Genomic DNA, 18,764 nt, shown 5'->3' on the forward strand with positions numbered 1-18,764 from the left:
AGCACTAAGGGTCCATTTTTTTGTGTGCTTAGTGCATTGGCATGTAGAACATTCCATAAGAACTTTTCCAAATTTTGACAATATTATTAACAATTTGACACATGTGGCCTAGAATCTGGACTATCATGTATCTGATGTTCTCACTCAAGTTAATCATTTTTATATATTTTTTAATTTTATGTAATAGACACACACATTTTTTCAGTCTGAACACTTGAAAGCCATTGTAGTACTATAAAGTGATCTAGTTTCAATATTGTGTCTCAGGGAATAGGAAAGTCAAAAGAAAAGAAAGAAATAGAGAAATAACTAATCACTGGCACGGTTATAACATGCACATGTATTGATTAAATTCGCTTTCTTATGTGATCATTGTTTACAATGTCCCAAACAATTCAAATAATAACAGCAAAGATCTCTGACCACTAATCATCAAAATAAACCTAATATGACTAAAAAGTTTGAAATATTATAAGAATTATTAAGCACGACAAAGTGACACAGTGTAAGCATATGCTCTTGGCAAGTGATACTGATTTACCTACTTGGTTCAGAGTTAATAAAAACTTTCATTTAAAAGCTATAATATATACATGGTACAATAAAACAAAATCTAACAAAATGAGGTATGCTTATACTTGTACCTTCTGTAGTTTCTTGAAACTGGCAGCATAATAATTCTGTTTATACAAGTCTCACCATACACATAAAAGTACTGCCTTATACTCTGATATTATTATGACAGCTGTGCTGTGACCAAGTAATGGAATTTTCAGCTTTGTTATAATCTCACAGGACCACCTTTGTATATGCAGTCCATCACTGACCAAAATGTCATTGTGCAGTGCGTGATTGTATTTGTGTGGGTCTATTTCTACATTCTCCTTTCTGTTCTATTCATCTCTGAGTCTACACTTTGCTAGTAACATGATGCCTTGATAAGTGAAACTTTATAATGTATGTGTAATTCTTTCTATTATGCACTGTCTTGGGAGCTAAATTGGGTATGTAAGTCTTGAGATTTGCGTTCTTCATAAAATTTACATTTACCATTCTCTAATTTTTGGCATTCCTCAGATATTTAGAAGTGATGTATACAAAATACCTCCTAGAATTTCGGGGGGGGGGAGAATCAAATTTATGTAAGATGTTAGGAGGTCTTGATGGCTTAGCAATATTAATCCTTGATCTCACAAGCAGAAATCATCTGTCCATTATTCAAATCAACTTTATCAACTGTGTTACTACTTTTGCATGTTTTAGATGTAAATATAAATAATTTATAAAATTCATTTTTATTTTATGCATATGAGTGTTTATTTCCTGCATGTATGTAAATGTACCCATGTTGTGCAATGCTTCTAGAGACCAGATAAGGATGTTGGATCCTATGGAACTGGAGTTATGTGATTGTGAATTGCCATATGTGTGTTAGGAACTAAACCCAGGCCCTTTGCACAAATAATAAGTGTTCTTAAACACTGAGCCATCTTTCCAGGCCCAATAAAGAATAGTTTTATTAGATCTATTTTTAAGTAATTTAATTTTTGGATGTAATTAAAAGTGACACTGATACTTAATTTCATATTTAAAGTAGTCATTCCTGATGTGAAGACAAGAATGTGATTTACATATTTTGATCTTGGTAAACTTGTTCATAGTTCCAATAGAATTTTCATTGCAGACAGTTTGGGGGAATTTCCACATAGATAATCATGTTAATTGTGAATAAGAAAAATTTTACTTTCCCCTTTCTATAATGATAACTATTTTCTTGCCTTATTACAGTAGCTAAGACTTCCAGTTAAATGTCAAACCATAAGGAAAGAAGATATATTTTCTACTTCCTAATTCATAGAAAAGTGACAATTTTATATGTCAGTTTGGAAGTACATAATCTCTAACTATTAACATGAGAATTATATAGCTGATATTGTGAAGCTGTTGTGTATTTGTGGGCAAAGTCTACAACATACTAACTGAAAGTCATTCTTTTTCATCATCTCATGGGACCTGATGTGATGATGAAAGACCTTCAGAGCAGAATAGAGGTTTACTAGAAGAAAAAAAATCTGCTTGTGAACTCTCACACTGCCCAAGCAATAGCATGTGCCTACACAATAAGGTTTCTAGTCAACATTCATGACAGCTTGCCAATCCAGTTCATGTGTTCCTAGCCACTCTCCTCAATTCCATAAGATAATGATGTTATAATAACAATATATCAATCTATCTTTTTTCTATTTATGCATCCTAATGTAATATTTTGCTGATGGGACTTTATATAAGAGTATAATATCCACATTAAGTGTACATTAGTTAAAGTTTCCCAATTTTATCATTATTAGGCTATTAGTGAGACATTTAAGATGTGTTTGATTGTATAAATTTGGTTTGAGTTTATATTTTTCTAAGTCTTGTTCTAATCATATGGGATTTTATAGTCTCAATCTTCTGCTTTAGGCACATATAACAAGTCAAGTTTGAAATAAACACATTTCATGTAAAGTGCTGAATCATGAATGACTAATTACCTCTTACCAAATGGCCAGGTAATGAGGAACACCATCTTGAGCTGCAGTCAAACAAGCATTCATTGAATAACAAAATACCGTTACCTCCGCAAACCTTGGCAGAAAAAGTTTTCTTTTTTTAGTGAGTCTGTGCCAAATAAATAAATAAACCCTGAATGATAATAAAACATATAATTATACTCAGCTGAAATATTACTTAAAATCTCCTGAATATGCTAACTAAATGTTTTAAGTTGAAACATTCAGTTATGATTTGCAAAATGTTTTAGCATCTGTCATGATAGCCCATCCTCAGGCTACTGGCATGTTTCCATTGAAAGCAAGCAAAAATGACTGTTACTTTCTTGTTGAATTACTTTTTAAATTAAAATATATTTAATTAAATTACTATACTTAATGTTATGTGAATGGTTCTCCAAGTGTTTCAATTTATTTTAGAATTACAAACTATTAACTGATTTTTCTTTGGTTTTATAAATATAAAAATCACTCATTCATAGGAAAATGACAGAAACTCTGCTACTCCAGTATAAACAGGACTGACTATTTCATTAATTGTATACCCATATTTTAATTGTAACTAGGGTATATCAATCTTATCAAATTTGGCTTTGAAATAATTATGTTTCAAAGTTACTTATATCATTTTATGCATCACACGTATCATCAAGGTGCATCATATATTAGGAACACAGACAAGATGATGAGGTTTTATTCTCAAACATTTCAGAAATACTGAAGCTTTCAGAGCTATTAGTGAAGACACGTTTTTCTGAGGAAAACTGGTCACACTTGAATTTTAACTTAAAAATTTTAGGCTATCATCTTATATTCCACAATGTAAACATTGGAACTATATTTTAAAAAGCATTTTATTAATTCTTTGAGAGCTTCATATAATATACTTCGGTCATATTTCCTCCTCCCCCATCTTCTCTCAGATCCACGCATACATCCCACCCACTCAACATTGTGTAGTTTGTCTCTCTTTTCCAGTTCATTTTGTGTTGCCCAAATACTCTTGGATGTGGAGTCTTCCCTGCAGTGTGGTCCACCTGCTTCAGGTCACACCCCTAAAGAAGACTGGCTCTTCCTCCCCTAGCAGTTACCAAATGTCAATAGGTCCTCAGCTAGGGGTGGGACATCATGTCTATTTACCCACCCTTATATACTGTTTTTTTTTTTTTTTTTTTTCTGACTTTAGATGACCAAGTCTTATGCACACTAACACAATTGCTCTGAATTCATATGGGCAGTTGCCCTGCTGTTTGAACACATTGTTTCCTTGTAGCCATCCACCAACTCTAGTCCTTATAATCTATTTGCTAGTCATTATTATAACCTTCTGGCTTCACAGCTTGGTAAGGTTGATGATTTCTTTTCTACTGTAAAAACATATAACAACTTCCAGCATTATGAAAGCAAACCAGTAGGGATGAGGTTTCCATGTCAGTACTGACTTGATTTCTCTAACTTTTATGACTCAAGTATGTATTGTCATAAGAATTGGGCCTAACCATCAAGTTCTGGTGAGTAACCAAGACTAATGGCACTAGCGTGTAGTGTTTCGGTGTCAATGGACTTCCAATGGCCAACAATTTCAAGGGTGTTAATCCATTTCTACTAGTAGGGTTTTTATTTGCTAGGCAGTGTCTCATTGGGGCACTGTGTTCCCATTGCAGAATATGTCCATTTAAACTCTTTTTACATTATGTATATTTATAATTTTTAGAAAATTTACATGAATTGGTTTCCATAAAATTTTAATGGGCCTTCAGTGTTTGGTAATCTTCCCCTTATTCACACCTCTACTCTATCCTCCCATTTCCTGTCCCATTTGCTATTTCATATTCTGTTACTCTATTTCCCCTTGCTGTTATTTTTTTAATTTCAATTTTTATGATTTTGTATTTTTTGGTCTTTTGGAGACAAAGTCTCTCTATAGCCTCAACTGTCCTAGATATTGCTATGTAGACCAGGCTTTCCTTCAACTCACAGAGATCTCCCTGCTTCTGCCTCATGAGTGCTGGGATTGAAGGTCTGTGCCATGACACCTGATTAATTTTTATGATTTTTATTCAATACAAGTTGATAGTATTTAGAGTTCCTCCCCCATCTACACCTACCCTGACTCATTCATTATGTATACACCATTATATATAATACAGCTTATAGAGTCTGATTTGTGTTCCCATATGTCCCTCAGCATAGGTCCATTCACTGGAGCCTGATCAGTCCACCAAGAATCCTGTCCCTGTAAGAGACTTGTAAGAGGCTTGTAAGAGGTTTGTTATTTGTATGGATTCCCAGGTGTCCTGCACGTTCAGTGTCTAGGCTGGTTTAGATTAAACATTTTCTTTGACTGAGTGATTCTGTCTTTGAGATCTAATATTTGCTCTTTCACTTGAACTAATCTATTAGTGAGACTTTTCTCTGAGCTCTTTGTCTGACTTTCTGAGTTTTTAATCTTGAGTTTTACTTTAGTTTTGCTTTACTTCATTCTATCACTTTCTTGAACTCTAATTTTGTCTTGAATCATTTTAGGTATTTTATTAACAACTGTTTATGTTTTCATGGTCTTCATTAAGTCTTTTATTCACATCTGCTTTGTGTTCCTTGATATATATATATAATTGAACATATCTATATCTATCATTGATCACCTATCATCTATCTGTCTATCTATCTATCTATCATCTGTCATCTACATAATGCTGTTTAGAGATAACTATATTGTTTATTAGCTAAGTTGCTTTTTTCAGGAAAAATTAAAATGAAGAGTTTAATTTCTGGCTATTCTTGATGATTGGTTTCTTTCAATGGGACCTAGGCATCTGGACTTCTGTCCTTGGTTGTGTTTCTGTGTATAGATATTTGATCTTGTTTTTGGTGACTGGGTGGTGTTGTTATAACAACTTGTCAGGTGCTGTCCCAGGAAATTTGTGTTGTGTTCATTTTGTGTTGATTTACAATGAGGATGGAATGATTAGTTTCATTTCAGCTAGGGATACAGGCAAATTGTGAGCCTGTTGTTGTAGGACAGACACCAAATCATCTTGGAGGGTTAGTATAGGCTAGGTGACTGCTAAGTCAATAGATTGGTCAGTGATGATTTAATAACCAAGAAAAAGTGTTGATTCATGCTTTTCTATAGCTCACATATACTTGTTCTAGTTAGTTAGAAATAGCCCATTCTGTCTCCATTTGCTCTCCTTGGGCTTAAGCCCCTTCCTGCTGCTGCCACCAGGGAATCCATCATTGGGTATAGGTCCCTTAACCCCACTGGAGAGCTACTGACTAGTCAGTCTGCAACAATCCAATCCTTCCAAAAAACCAAAACAAAAATTAAAAAAAAATGAGAGAACCTGCCTACAGAAAATAACTATTCATAAAAGATCAGAAAGAAACTAAGTTGCATTAACGACAAAGTAGAATCAAACTTCAACTCAACAAGGGCAAGATAAAATTTCATCAGACATACAACCAACAAAAGAAATTCATATGCCCAGGTTACAATGCAAAAAACACAAATAATGTGAGAAACCAAGTCTCTATGTCCCAACGAAATCCCACCAATCTTGCAAAAGTGTTCTACAATAAGAACTATCCAGAAGAATCGAAGGACACATGATTTAAAAGAAGAATCAACCACAGGATCAAAGAATTCAACTCTTAAGAGCACACACACAAACAACTTAAAGAACTCAGAGGGTAGGAATATACTCCTGATTGAAGCTCAAGAAAATGCAAATATATGGCTGAGTGAAATGACAAAGATAATTCAGGACTTGAAAAGTGGATTGACTGAAGAAACTGCAGACTGAAAGGAAGATTGAATTTGAAACATTCAATGAAGCAATTTGAAGTGACAGGAGACAGGCTCATCACGAGAATGAATCAAATGGAAAACAGAATATCAAGACTATATGATAAAGTTGAAGAATTTGACTACTCAAGCAAAGAATATGAAAAGAAAAACTACAAGAATGAAATACGCAGGAAATATGCAACTATTAAAAGAACAAATTTATGTTTCATAGGCATAGAGGAAGGATAAGAATCTCAGGTCAATTACTTTGACCAGATTTACAACAGGATTTTAGGAAGCTAAATTAATTTAAATTAAAGGAATTCGTACCCATACAGATACAAGAAGCACACAGAACATGAAATATATAGGACCAGAAGAGTCCCCATGTCATATCATAGTAAAAACTCCAAATGTACGAAACAAAGAGAAGGTGCTGGAAGGTACAAGAGAAAAACAAGAAGTTACATATAAAAAGTCCATAAGAATTACACATGACTTTTCAATGAAAACTATAAAAGCAAGAAGAGCCTGGAGCAAGTATTCCAACTGCTAAATGATCATAGATACCAACCCAGAATATTTTACTCAGCTAAACTGTCTATCATTGTTGAATATGAAATAAAAATATTTCATGGCACAAATACAGGGAAAGAATCCATGTCCCCCAAGACAGTACTACAGAGAATACTTAAAAGAATACACAAGACTGAAGAAAGAAATGACCATATCCCAGAATCTATAGAAAGAAATGAAGGTATAATTGTAGAAATATAAAATAGGACTTAGAACTCAAACAGAAAAAAAAGACAGTAACTAATATAATCTTTCAATAATAACTTTACATATGAATGACCTTAACTCACATGTCAAAAGATACATACTACTTGAATGAAGTAAGGAGCAAAACCCATATTTTTGCTGTCTATAAGAAATTCATCATATTTTCAGGGATTGGTACCAAGATCAGAGGAGTAAGTCAATAAAAAAATGTTCCTCCATGATCTACACTCTAGGTCCCTGCCCCGAATTCCTTCCTTGGCTTCCCTTGACAATGATCTGTGCTGTAAGCCAAATAAACCATTCCCTCCCCAACTTTGTTTTGGCCAGTGTTTTTATCACAACAGTAGAAAGTTAGCTAAGGGAAGTGTTGGTACTATACCATGAGATATTGCTGTGATCTACTTGACCATATGTTTTCTAGAGGATTGTGAGAGTGCTTGCAACTGTAGGCTGGAAAAGCCATTGAGTGCTCAGAGCTTAGTGAGCTGTTGCTATGGATGTTGGAAAAATTATACTGAAGAGAAATGTGAATGATGGAGGCCTGGCTTGTGACCTTTTAGAGAAAGCAAAACCTTTCAGGGCTGTTTGTGTCAAATTAAGAATTTTGGGAAGTAAAACCTTTTGTCCTTTACTGGTATAAGTGATTCTGGTCAGTTGGGGCTGAAAATCAGTTGTGAGTAACAAGAGACTGGGAGAATTGAGTTGAAATCTTCTGGAAAGTATCTTCTCAGTATCAGCATACAAAACCTGTGGTCCAGAGGTTGACTGAGGTTCCATCTCATGCTGGAAGCAGAACTTGGTAATGTGTGAGAGTCTCTTACTCGATATTGATTTTAAAGGCATGAATGGGTCCTGGAAAATAGATGAAGCCAGGAAAGGCCATCGGTGAAGGTGAAGGTGCAGCTTTAGTTGCAGTGAAGACCTCTAAGACTGAAGGAGTTATGCAGAGAATCTCAGGCCTTGCAACCTGAGCTACCAGAAGAGCCCATTGGTGAAAGTAAAACCTTAGTTTCAGTAGATACTACAGCATATCAAAGATGCTGGGAACATGGAATGACCACCAGGGTCAGCAATAGGTATGAAGTGGAGCTGGCCTGAGCCTAGAAGTTAAGTGGTGTGTGCTATGGATGGCAGAGCCAGAGAAGTAGAGTTGTCCAAGCCATTTGGTGTCCAGATGATCATGAGTGGATCCCAGATGTTCAGCCTTGAGGTACTTTGATGGACTTTGATTTTGTTTAAGTATGCTTGAGTCTTCCATTTTAAAATAAGACAGCACATGTTTGGGATTTTATAGGGGACTAAAGTTAAGAGACTTTTAAAACAGACTTTTAACTTTTAAAGTAAAGTTTTAGACTTTGGGACTTTTAATGTTGTACTGTTTTATACTGTGATATTAATATTGACAGCATATCTTGGGGACAAGAAATGGAAAAGTTATGATTTAATAGTCTGTGTGTCAAGTTGGCAAGTGGTCAGTTGTGCTGGGTAGCTATAGTTGTCAATTTGACACACCTGGTTAGAGGAAACCTCAAGTGAGGAATTTTCTCCATTTGGTTGACCTGTGGCCATGTCTGTGGCACTTTTTCTTGATTGTTCAGTGATATAAGCCCACTGTGGGGGAATGACACCCTTGGGCAGATGGTCTTATGTTGTATAAGAAAGCAGGCTAAGCACAGGCCATAGGAGCAAGCCTGTATCAATGTTCCTCCTTGGTCTGTGCTCTAGATTCTTGCCCTGAGTTCTGACTTTGGCTTTCCTTGATGATACACCCAACTGCAGCCCAAATAAACAATTTCCTCCCCAAGTTGGTTTTGGTCAGTGTTTTTATCAAAGCAATAGAAAACTAACTAAGACAAACATATTTATAACTGCTATTTTGACATAATTTCCTTATGTATTTGTCAAGTTTCTTTTCTCAGGATGCATTTTGATGGAGGTACATGGTTCTGTAGGAGACAGGTTGCCTTGGTCATTCATGTTGTTTCTATTTTTGTGATGGGACCTAAGCATCTGAAATTATGTCTTTGGCGGTGTTCCTTGGTATGGATAATAGTTGAGCAGGCCTTTGAGTTATTGTTTTCTGTTACTCTTATTTGTCACACTGTGGGATAACTGAGTCCCTGGTGTTCAGTTTTGGGGTACTCTGAGTCGATGGTAAATGGGTTATCAGAAGAGGTTTGTATTCAGCTTGGGATATGTGAAATTTCTAAGCCTAGAATCAAACTCTGTAGGCTTGGCAGATTCTTGCTACTGTGTTTGCCAGTAGGCGCACTGGGTCTAGGTTTGATTCCTGGTGTTCACTGTCAGACCTCCGGGGTCCCAGAGTGGGAAAGTAGCCATAGTTAGTGTTAGAGGACTGGGAGGTGGAACTAGGTATGGGGGCCCTAAAGCTGTAATTTTGATCCCTTGACATAAATATTTTCTGTGAAAGTATGCATTCTGGTTTTGATCAATATATTAATTTTGCTTAGTTATATATTTAGTAGTTTTATTATAATATGTACACATTTTATTATCTTCTCATTAAATCAAGTGAAATACAATGTATTTGACATTCCATTCTAGCCATATGTGTATATATATATGTATATAAATATATATATATAGAGAGAGATGTACATTATATATTATATGCATCTTGTGTTTGTTATGCCTTTAATTATTGCTGGAGGCTCTAATTCTTCCACATATACAACATGCCACTTTATAAGAACAGCAACCTAGTAAACAGATTACTCTGTCTATTCATCACATTATTTTCTCTTGTGGCTAATTTAATCCTGTATTTTTTATCATGGCCTCCAGCTTACAAAATCCACTACTAATTTTAATATTAAGAGTTCACATTTAGAAATTGATGCATAATACAAATTAAAAATTCCCAATAACTAAGAATGTAAAAAAATTGATAGTTATATTTCAGTGGTCATTCATGGTACCCTCACTTCTGCCTCATCTATGATCTTGAGGAATAGGAACAAATTGGTAGAAGATGTTAAAGAACGTGCATCCTTGCAGCCTATAATATTAGTAACAACTCAGCAGGAATGTGTACCATTCATTGAAACTTGATAACATTATGTTATATTAAGGAGACAGGGAAGAAGGAAGCTCCTTCACCATCCAATCAATGCTCTTCACCTTCTGATGGAGATGACTAACTTTGAATTGACTGTACACTTCAGTTTGGATTTCCCACGTTGGAAAAGAAGAATTTTTACCTAAATGTAAACTATTGTTGCACTGTGATGAGTTGGTTTGTTTTTACAAAATGTTCTTAATCCCTGCTACCTCAAAATCTTAAAAGGAATTTCCTGGTATAATTTTATAAAGAAAAAGAAGAGCATAGCTATCAAGAACAATTTCATCCTAAAGAAACTGACATGGTTATGTAACCTGCATAATCTGAAACGCTGTGGTTTTTTTAGTTGCTTCGATTAGTCTAGACCCAAGTTCGACTCCCAGCACCAACATGGCAGATAATAACTCTTCTATTCTAACTCCAGTTCCAGGGGATCTGATAGTCTCTTCTGTCCTCTGCAGGCATTGCACGACACAGGTGCACTTAACTACATGCAGGCAATACATGCATACACATAAAATAAAAATAATAAAATATTTTAAAAGCCATATAATTATCAAAAATGCCCTTAATCTAAATGTCTTTTTGGACAATGAATCTTTGAGGACTATAAAAATGAGGTCTACATAACTGTAAAGTTATCAAATATATAAAACTTAATAGCTTCAGACCATACCAATAACAGTACCAATATTCTATAAAACAAAGGGCTGACTGTAACTAGATGTCAAATCCATTTCAGGAAATGGATTTAAAGAACTCTATAAATGTCATGTGTACATAATGATCTGTAAAAATAGAAAAATCTAAACTCTTGCACTTAACTGAGTTCCCAAATTAGTCAGATTACAGTTTTTCAAGTGCAGATTTAGGCCTTCCTCCATTTCTGTTTTCTTTCTCCTCATCGCAATCCCCATCAGTCTGCTGTTCCAGTTCCTCTCTTGTGATCATTTCAAAGTCATTCGCATTTCCACTCCTGTGCTGGGACTGGTCATCTCCTGTGTCTGAATGTCGTTCTCCACCTGAGCCTTCTGCTCCAGGATTTCCTGGACCTGCTTTTCCCTCCTCATCTTCCCTTTTTCTCACTACCTGACATTTTTTCACTGTTGGACTTCTGCTGCTTTTTTGGTTTCAGATATCTCATCTTTCTTTAAGTCTGTTTTTGGTCCTTTGTATTCATGTGTGTACAGAGGCCTGAAGGAGTCAATGAAGCCCATATTGGCAGTCAGATTTGGCAAGAACCAAAAGTGATGCCTTCTTCCAGTTATCAGCCAAATGGTGAGGAACAGAATGCAATGAGCAATGGCAAGGAGAAGAATGCTGGCTACAAAACAGCCTGTGCCCACACTGAGGTAATAAACACCTACTCTCATTTCTCCTGTCTAGGGAGGGAAGAGGGTGGTTGCTATTACTCCAAACACAAGAATTAATACCATGACAAATGTTTTAATGTGAACTGGTTTATAGATCCAAACATAAACCTCATTTCTGTACAGAAAAGGTTGATCAGCATTTGGCTCAAGTTTGAATTTTTTTTTGTTTCCTTCTTGTTGGGAGTTCCTATATGGAACCTCACCCACTCATGGCTCATTGCAGAAGAGGAGGTGGAAAGACTGTAACAGGCATGGCTGGTTCATGACCATAGGGAGGTGGAAGTTTCCAACAATGGGAGGCTTGCTCATATGAGCCTGTGGCAGTGGTGGCATTGAGGGCAGGACCCATGTCAGTTCAATTAAACTAAGGCCCAAAGGGGAGGTGAGAAATAGGTGGCAGGCCAGCACTAGATTCAGAAATATTTGAGGCTGATTGCTGCTGGGCGAGGGAGAGTATGCCTTAAATGGATGAGCTGACTAGACTCCAATGGACGCATTTACATGGAAGGACAAGACATTTGGTTAAAAACACCTGAATGAATAGAACTCAACATGTATGGCAGAGTGCATAGGGTTCAGTGGGAAGGAGGAGGTAGTATGGATGGGAGAAGGGGTCTAGATTTGAGTGGGAAGTGTTGTATGAAATTTAAAAGCTCAATAAAAATATGAAGTAAAAAAAGAAACTAAAAAAAGTTCACATTTAACAATTGATGGAGGAAACAAATTAAAAATTATTAATGACTAAGAATGTAAAAAAATGGCAGTTACAATTCAGTGCTCAGCACAGTACCCTCACTTCCTTGATTTCAAGGAATAAGAGCAAATTGATAGAAGATGCTAAAGAACCTGCATCCTTAAAGCCAATGATTTTCATGACAACTCAGTACTATTCATTGAAAATTTGATAACAATGAGCTGAAGACTGGGCACCAAACAGTATCATCCAAATACCACAAAGGTTCCAGCCAAAGGACAATGTTTGGTTATGATGGTGAAGCACAATTTTGTGTCTAATTACTGGATTTACTGTTTCCTTTGACTTCTCTTCCTTTCTCTCTCATATTTTACATTTATTTATTTATACAGTGTGTGTGTGTGTGTGTGTGTCTGTGTGTGTCTGTGTGTATGTGTGTCCAAATCTATGTGGGTATATGTGTGCAAAAGAAAATCTGTGGCGGTCTAAGGACAACTTGCAAAATTCAGGGTTTTCTTCTACACTGTGCGCTCTAGAACTGAATGTGAATCACGAGGGTTGGTGACAAGCACCTTCATCTTGTTTGCCCTAGCTTTAGGAAATTAAAATAATTCAAGCATCTTTATTAACTAGGCATGGTGGTACATGTCTATAATCCCAGAACTTGTGAATTTAAAACAAGAGAATCACAAAATCAAGGGCAGCCTGCCATACACAGTGGATCCTATCTCACAAGCAAAGCAAAGAAGAAAGCAAAGAATCAAATAAAAAAAAAAAAAAAACAGCAACAACAAAAACATTTGTTAAATGATGTGGTTAATCTATGAGTGCCAATGTGAATACAATAGTGGAATTCCTGGAAAAGTTGATTGTGGAAGAAAGTAAATTTCAAGAGCAAACATTTAATGTAACTGAATCATCCCTGGTTTTGGGGGGGAATTTTTTTTTTTTTTTTTTTGTCTTTTTGAGACAGGGTCTCCCTGTAGCCCCAGCTGTCCTGGAACTCACTATGTAGACCAGGCCGGCCTTGAACTCACAGAGATCAGTCTGCTTTTGCTTTCCCAGTGCTGGGATTAAAGGTGTGCGCCACAATGCCCAGCTAATCATCCCTGTTTTAATAAGCGGATTCCAAAAGAATTTTGAAACAAGCATACAGACCAACAAACGAACGAAAAAAATCAGTGCAGGTATAGAGGCTCTTAACGAGAAGATAAGTAGCTGGGTTTGGTGGTGTATGCTTTAAATGAAGCACAGGAGAGACAGAGGCAGAGGTAGCCTGGTCTACACAGTGAGTCCCAGGCCAGCTGGAGCTACAGGGAGACAATATCAAAAAAGCAAAAATAAAACAACAACAAAACAAAACACAACCTAGAAAAGAGAAAAAAACCTACTTGGTTTTGAAGTTTAAGATTACAAACTGAATTAGTTTTTGATTTGGCACAGTGCCAAGCCCAGAGCCTTATGCCTATTGTAAGGTGTGTTTTGCCAGGGCACTACAAAGCAAAGAAGAAATCATACATAATGGAACACCTCTTGCAAGATGCCATAATAACCTATGAGTCCAGTGATATAGAGAAGGATTGTAGAGAATAACAGACCTTTTGAGATCTCCCTTATGAAGGTTTATGTAACTACGATCTGGTGTTTGCAAAATTACAAATTGCCTAATGTCATTCCTTACAATGAGTTCACTTTGTTATGTGACACATAATTTACTGATCAAAAGATTTTTGACAAGAAGTGGAAAAACTATTCAGTGGTGGGAAAATGTATTCCCAACATAGTTGCTGAAGCAATTGTCATTTGCAAACATGAATGATGAAAATTTCACTCATTTCATGGCTAATACAATAATAAATTCAAATGAATCATTAACTTAATTGTGAAACATAAAGTTAGAAAACCGTAAGAAGTTAACACAAGAGAATAGCTTAATGATAATAGAATGATGAAGAGATTTTTGTTGGCAATCAGAGTCCAGTCCATGAAAGGTTATAAATTTGTCTTTATTCAATTTAGCAATGTTTGCTCCTTTTTTTGTACAGATTCTGTTGAAAGAAAAAGAAACTACTAAGTTTAAAAAAAATTAATTTGTAAATATTTAAAACCGTGTCAGAATACACAAGTATGATTAATCATCAGTTATAGCAAACTATCCCCCCAATAGGTATAAAATATTGATAACTCATCGAGAAAAAGTTACAGATGTCATATAAGCATATGAAAAGATGTCCACAATACCAATTGTTACAAAGAAATACAAATTAACACCACTATTTTAAATATATAAAATATATAAATTCCACATCCGTAGTCACAGAAAATTTTAAGTCAAAGCTATATTAATATTCTGTCTCACCTTAGTCAGGATGGCTATCATCAAGTAGTTAAGCTACAATAAATGTTGGGAAGAAATCAATGAAGAAGGGCTTTATATAATGCTGGTTGGACTGTAAATTTCTACCCCCACTATGAAAAAGAGTATGGTGGTTTCTCAAATATTAAAACTGCTTTATGATTCATCTGTACTAATTGTGGGCACATGCTTGAATGAATTAGACACTACACATGATGTATACCTGCATACCCATAATTACTGTAGCAGTATTATCAGGAGCTTAGTTTATGAAATCAGCACAGGTGTCCATCAACAGATGAATGGAAAAGAAAAGAGGTATGTATACACAATGTAGTACAGTTCCATCAGTCCCTGAGAATACAAACTTCCAGAGTATCTCTCTCTCTCTCTCTCTCTCTCTCTCTCTCTCTCTCTCTCTCTCTCTCTCTGTGTGTCTCTCTCTCTCTCCTCTCTCCCTCCCCTCTCTCTCTCTCCCCCCCTCTCGCTCTTGAATTTTTTGAGATAAGGTTTTCATATAGCCCAACTGGCCTGGACCTCACTATGTAGATGAGGCTGACCTGGATCTCACAGAGATCTGCCTTTGTATGTCTGCTGAGGGCTAGGATTAAAAGTGTGCACCACAACATCCAGCATTAACAATGTACATTCAAACTGTGGTGAAAGATATTAGGAAATACTCTACAAGGCGCTATAATGATGCTCTTAACTGCAATGGATAATGAAAGAAAAATCTTGATACCAGGTATGAGATACCTCCTTATGAGATTTTGTCTGGGGAAGCTTAAGATGTCCCTCAAGTAAAATGGGCTCCTGCCTCCTCTCTTTCTTACAAGAACTAGACAATAAGACTTTATTGTTGACGATGCCACCTTGATGACAGAAGAAGTAAAGCTGGAACTGAACTGTCGGAAGCATTTTCCTAACACACTGGTTTAAGTAGTGCCAGAAGCAGCTATGTTGGCTGCTGGAGAAGAAAAGACATCAGTGGTCTTACCTAGTTGTGAATCCTATGAACTACAATACCAAATTGGTAGTTGAGATCTGCACACTTGTGCAGTGCTGACACACCTGCAGCCATGGTAACCAACTGTTCTTCAATTTGATACTAGATGTACAGGAGGGAACATATGCCTGGAACTGTAAATCCAGTAAAAATTATGAGATGAGGGAACTTAACATTGCTGTTAATTTAAATTAGCATAGTGTAAAAATGCCCACTAATTATGTTTTCACTTATAGACTAATATTACTTCAAATTCTTATCAGAGAAGCCCTACTTTGTAGTGAATGCAGTGAATGCAGAATCTCATGGCTTCTGGAGTTGCTAACAAGTGAGTACAGACAGCTGAACTCTAAACAGGACATTCATACATCACCTCTATGACTCAGGGAATATTATGGATCGTGGGACTGAAAGAATGTAAGAGTCGGCAGACAGGGAGAAGTCCTGTGAAACATTTTCTTCTGGGAAAGGCACAACTGAAATCACAAATTCAGAGTTGCAGTGGTTACCTACATGAGACCAGGACTAGAGGGTCCACAGATGGAGGCAATGCTCAGAGGGTCCTACTCTACAAATGAATTATCAGCTAAGGACAGATTCTGTGAGATGTGGAGTTGTTATCTTCAGTTGTCCCTACTGGTGAGCTCACCAAACTAACCAACATTTCCAACTCAATGAAAACATAGGTTGCTCTGATTAAAGTCACTGAGTCACAAAAGAAATGAAAAAGATCACAGTCCAGGAAAGGGACTTGTAGCAATAAGGGCGATTGATAACTATGGGAGAGACAGAGAAGGAGGTTTGGGGAGGGAATAATCAGTATGTATTATACTTGTATGAAATTTTCAGATAATAAACTTAATTGAAAAAGAAAAACCACATCACTTGCAAGAAAATAAGTAGCAGTAGAGATTATGTTAAGTGAAATAAATCAGGATCAGAAAGGCAAATATTGTATGTTTTCTTTCATATGTGGAATCTATCCTTTTAAAAGTGGAAAGCAGAGAGGAAGAGAATATGCAGGAGTAAAGAAAGGGAACAGGGAAAATAATGCTGGATGATAACTTATAAAAAGCTCTATTTGATATAATGAACCACCTAGCAGAATGGTTATAAAAAGACAAGCATTAATGAACAACTGATAACACTAATGGCTGGAGAAGTCAGTGACTAGCTTGGATATAGATTTAGTTATGGTAGAAATGCACATACTACAGCTACTATGAAAACATATTGTTAGTTTACTTTATTAATTATTATTTTTGTTTATGAATTTACATATGTGCACTATGCTTTGTGTGTTCGGAAAGGCTTTGTGTGTGTCTGTATGTTTGTTCTGAAAGGCTATGTGTGTCGAGTTTGTGTGTGTCTGTTCTGAAATGCCATGCACTGTGTGTCCATTTACATAGAATTTTACAAAACCAAAAAAATATGTGTTTCAAGAGTAATGATTTTTTTAAAGGATGTTTTTTAGGGTAGAGGAATTATTCTGTATGGTAAGATGTATTTGTATGAGAGCCAAGATGGCATTGATGGTGGCTCTCAGTAAACCTGACTCTAGGTAAGAAGATGTGATATCATCACTGGCTCCACCTAGACAGAGAGGAAGATGCAAAAGTCATAGTTAACACAGAAAGCCAACCAGAATATTGATCATAAAAAATAACAACAATGATAAAACCAACAAAGAAACCCCTGATACATCTGTCTCTGTCTGCTTGAGCAAAAGTGAAAGGTGGTTTTCTCCAATAGGGATGTCACATTGACAAGAAATTCAAACCAGCAAGTAATCATTGCCTCCATTTGCTGCACTGGTGCCAAATTGTCTACATAAATGCAAGTATAATTGTGTCAACCAAGTAATGGACACAAGAAAAGAGTCTGAAGAAGTGTAATTGAAACTGTGACCCCCTCTCCTGTGAGCCAGGAACTGTCTTCATCTCCCTTGAACCTTAAGCTGGGGTCCCTTCCCATGAACCTGGAGTTGTGGTCCTATCCTGTCAATCTGGAACTGTGGTTGTTTCTCATGAGCCTGGAGCTGTGGCCCCCTGCTGTGAGCCTGTGATTGTGGTTGCCTCCCCAAAACCTGGAGTTGTGGAAGCTTCATGTCAACCTATACTTGTGGTTCTCTCTTGTATACCTGAAGCTATGTCCCCCTCCCATCAGCCCAAACTGCTGTCCCTTCCTGTGAACCTTTAGCTATGATTTCCTCCAGTGAGCTGGTGCTGTGCTCCTCTCTAGTGAGCCAGAGTTGTAATCCTCTCCCAAAACTGAAGCTTTGGTCACCTCCTGTGAGCTGTGTTTGTAATTTCCCTTATGTAAAGCTGGCTATGTGGTCCTCCCTCAAGAATCTTGAGCTATGGTCCCCTCCCATGAACCTGGAGCTTTCTTCCCCTCCTATAAGCCAGAGTTGTGATCCCCTCCTGTGAACCTGGAATTGGGGCCCCATCTCATGAACCTGAAACTGCAGTCCTTTCCCATACACTGGGAGCTCTGGTCTCCATTACGATCCAGAGTTGTGGTTGCTTCCTGTAGGATGGAGCTGTGGTCCCCTTCTGTGTGCTAAAGCTATGTACCTTCGTATGAGCTGGAGTTCTACGAACCAGGAATTATAGTTCCCTTCGTTCAGTTCAGGCTTATGGTACCTTGCCATGAGCTAGTGCTTTGTGTCCCTTTTGTAAACCTGGAGCTGTGATTCCCTTCTGTGAGCTAGATATGTGATGTGATATTCTCCTGTAAGCCGATGCTGACATCCCCTTCTGTGAACCAGGAGCTGTAGTCCCTCTTTCAAGCCCCCCCCACCAAAACAAAATAAAACAAAAACCCTGGGTTAGCTGGAATTGTGGTCCCCTCTCGTCTTCTGGATTTGTGGTCTCTTCTCATGGACCTGGAGCTATCATCCCTTCAAATGTGCTGAAGATGTGGTCCCTCCCTTGAACTTGGGGCTTTGGTCCCCTTCTGGGAGCTAGAGCTGTGGTCCTCTCAAAACAGCCTGGAATTTGGTCCTATGCTGTGATCCACAGTTCCACATTCCTCTGGTGGTAGGCTAATGGTGGAGGAGAGTAGAAGATGGAGTACTTCCTGGTGTTGGGGAAGCAGTCTCAGTCTTCTTTGAGTGGAGACATTCC

General features: G+C 37.0%; 1 pseudogene; it reads right to left on the reverse strand.

The window, feature by feature from the left end:
• Positions 1 to 11,053: 11,053 nt before the first annotated feature.
• Positions 11,054 to 18,289, reverse strand: LOC103730617 (annotated as a pseudogene).
• Between the last annotated feature and the right edge of the window lie 475 nt (positions 18,290 to 18,764).

Source organism: Nannospalax galili, unplaced genomic scaffold (assembly GCF_000622305.1).
Source record: "Nannospalax galili isolate Female #2095 unplaced genomic scaffold, S.galili_v1.0 scaffold413, whole genome shotgun sequence".
In the NCBI taxonomy this organism is placed as follows: Eukaryota; Metazoa; Chordata; class Mammalia; order Rodentia; family Spalacidae; genus Nannospalax; species Nannospalax galili.